The 3,188-nt window shown below is 41.7% G+C and overlaps 1 pseudogene across 1 annotated transcript; it reads right to left on the bottom strand.

Annotated features, from left to right (window-relative positions):
• Window positions 1–1,858: 1,858 nt before the first annotated feature.
• Window positions 1,859–2,581, bottom strand: LOC101000094 (annotated as a pseudogene). The gene has a single exon (XR_644040.4). The product of XR_644040.4 is annotated as a 60S ribosomal protein L19 pseudogene (transcript).
• Between the last annotated feature and the right edge of the window lie 607 nt (window positions 2,582–3,188).

The following is a 3,188-nucleotide window of genomic DNA, read 5'->3' as shown; positions in this document are numbered from 1 at the left end:
ATTGGGTCATATAAAAGACTTCTGACAGATGAAATATAGACATGAGTTATTAACCCCTTCCAGCCTGGCCTTGCAATAGCCTACAGTGCTTTTTGCTCTCTCTCTCCTTCTCTTCTTCATCACACTAAAGGCAAATAACTCCAACTCATGGCCCAATTAAAGGAGCTCAAATGTTCAAAGATAGCTGCCCAGGAAAGCCACCTATCTTCAGCCACTTTGTGCTCCTTCTCTCTTTCTGTCATGTGAGGATACAACAAAAAGTTGGCAGTCTGCACCCTGAAAGGGGGCCCGCACTTGGACCCAAGTACGCGGGCACTCATCTCACACTTACAGCCTCTGGAACTGTGAGAAATACATTTCTGTTGTTTGTAAGCTACCGCATGTAAGAATTTTTTACAGCCCCCCAGACTGTCTAAGGCAGTGCATTTACACGATTGATATTCACAGTCATTATTGATATAACTGCATCAACATCTAACGTATTTGTGATGTTTTCTATTTGTTGCCCTTGATTTTTGCTTTTATTTTTGTCTTTCACACTTTTGCTGCCTTTTGTGGTTTTAATGAGCACTTTATCTCTTTTATCAACATATCATTTGTAGTTCTTTTTTTTTTTTTTTTTTTACCCTGGGCAACTGTGCTTTTAATAGTTATACATGGCCATTTGAATAAAGGTTCTTCACAAGTTAAATAATATAATTGCACATTATTTTCTAAAGCCCTAGCTTTAAAGTGCGGGATCGAAATGGATGGTGATTTTTTTTTTTTTTATTCTTATACTTTAAGTTCTAGGGTACATGTGCACAATGTGCAGGTTTGTTACATATGTATACATGTGCCATGTTGGTGTGCTGCACCCATTAACTCGTCATTTACATCAGGTATAACTCCTAATGCTATCCCTCCCCTCCCCCTCCTAGCAGACTGATCCATGATGTTTCCCCTTCCTGTGTCCAAGTGATCTCATTGTTCAATTCCCACCTATGAGTGAGAACATCTGGGTGTTTGGTTTTCTGTTCTTGGGTAGTTTGTAAGGAATGATGGTTTCCAGCTGCATCCATGTCCCTACAAAGGACACAAACTCATCCTTTTTAGCGACTGTATGGTATTCCATAATTGTATATGTGCCACATTTTCTTAATCCAGTCTCTGTCACTGATGGACATTTGGGTTGATTCAAGTCTTTGCTATTGTGAATAGTGCGTATAAACGTATATTATTGCATGTGTTTTTATAGCAGCATGATTTATAATCCTTTGGGTATATACCCGGTAATGGGATGGCTGGGTCAAATGGTATTTTCTAGTTCTAGATCGCCCGAGGAATGCATGCACTGTTTTCACAATGGTTGAACTGGTTTACAGTCCACCAACTTGTGTAAAAGTGTTCCTATTTCTCCACATCCTCTCCAGCACCTGTTGTTTCCTGATTTATTAATGATTGCCATTCTAACTGGTGTGAGATGGTATCTCATTGTGGTTTTGATTTGCATTTCTCTGATGGTGAGTGACGATGAGCCTTTTTTCATGTGTCTGTTGGCTGTATGAATGTCTTCTTTGAGAAGTGTCTGTTCATATCCTTTGCCCATTTTTTGATGGGGTTGTTTGTTTTTTTCTTGTAAATTTGTTTGAGTTCTTTGTAGGTTCTGGATATTAGCCCTTTGTCAGATGAGTAGATTGCAAAAATTTTCTCCCATTCTGTAGGTTGCCTGTTCACTCTGCTGGTAGTTTCTTTTGCTGTGCAGAAGCTCTCTAGTTTAATTAGATCCCATTTGTCAATTTTGGCTTTTGTTTCCGTTGCTTTTGGTGTTTTAGACATGAAGTCCTTGCCCATGCCTATGTCTTTTTTGTTGTTGTTGTTTTTTTGCAGATAAAGGCTTGTTTTATTTTAATGGCTGATCTATGTAGTCACGGAGGCCAGTATGTACAGACAAAGAGGGGAGCTTTTATTTCTTGGTCTCTTCCTCCTTGGACAAAGTCTTGATGATCTCCTCCTTCTTGGCCTGGAGGCGCTCTTCACAGCGCTTGCGTGCTTCCTTGGTCTTAGACCTGCGGGCCTCAGCCTGGTCAGCCAGGAGCTTCTTGTGGGCCTTGTCTGCCTTCAGCTTGTGGATGTGTTCCATGAGAATACGCTTGTTTTTGAACACATTCCCCTTCACCTTCAGGTACAGGCTGTGATACATGTGGCGATCAATCTTCTTAGACTCACGGTATCTTCTAAGCAGCCGGCGCAGAATCCTCATTCTCCTCATCCACGTGACCTTCTCTGGCATTCGGGCATTGGCTGTACCCTTCCGCTTACCTGTGCCCATGTGCCTGCCCTTCCGGCGGGCCAAGGTATTTTTCCGGCATTGCGCCCGGGAATGGACCGTCACAGGCTTGCAGATGATCAGCCCATCTTTGATCAGCTTTCGGATCTGCTGACGGGAGTTGGCATTGGCGATTTCATTGGTCTCATTGGAGTCTAACCAGACCTTCTTCTTGCCACAGCGGAGGACACTAGAGGCGAGCCTCTTCTGAAGCCTGAGCATACTCATGGCTGCAGCCGCAGCAGTGAAAGGGGACATGCCTATGTCTTGAAAGGTATTACCTAGGTTTTCTTCTAGGGTTTTTATGGTTTTAGGTCTAACATTTAAGTCTCTAATCCATCTTGAATTAATTTTTGTATAAGGAGTAAGGAAAAGATCCAGTTTCAGCCTTCTACTTACGGCTAGCCAATTTTCCCAGCACCATTTATTAAATAGGGAATCCTTTCCCCATTTCTTGTTTTTGTCAGGTTTGTCAAAGATCAGATGGCTGTAGATGTGTGGTATTATTTCTGAGGACTCTGTTCTGTTCCATTGGTCTATATCTCTGTTTTGGTACCAGTATCATGCTGTTTTGGTTACTGTAGCCTTGTAGTGTAGTTTGAAGTCAGTTAGTGTGATGCTTCCAGCTTTGCTCTTTTGGCTTAGGATTGTCTTGGCAATGCAGGGTCTTTTTTGGTTCCATATGAACTTTAAAGCAATTTTTTCCAATTCTGTGAAGAAAGTCATTGGTAGCTTAATGGAGATGGCATTGAATCTATAAATTACCTTGGGCAGTATGGCCATTTTCACAATATTGATTCTTCCTATCCATGAGCATGGTATGTTCTTCCATTTGTTTGTGTCCTCTTTTATTCCACTGCACAGTGGTTTGTAGTTCTCC

This window comes from Papio anubis, chromosome 2 (genome assembly GCF_008728515.1).
Source record: "Papio anubis isolate 15944 chromosome 2, Panubis1.0, whole genome shotgun sequence".
Classification (NCBI taxonomy): Eukaryota; Metazoa; Chordata; class Mammalia; order Primates; family Cercopithecidae; genus Papio; species Papio anubis.
This window is presented reverse-complemented; position numbering and strand designations above follow the sequence as displayed.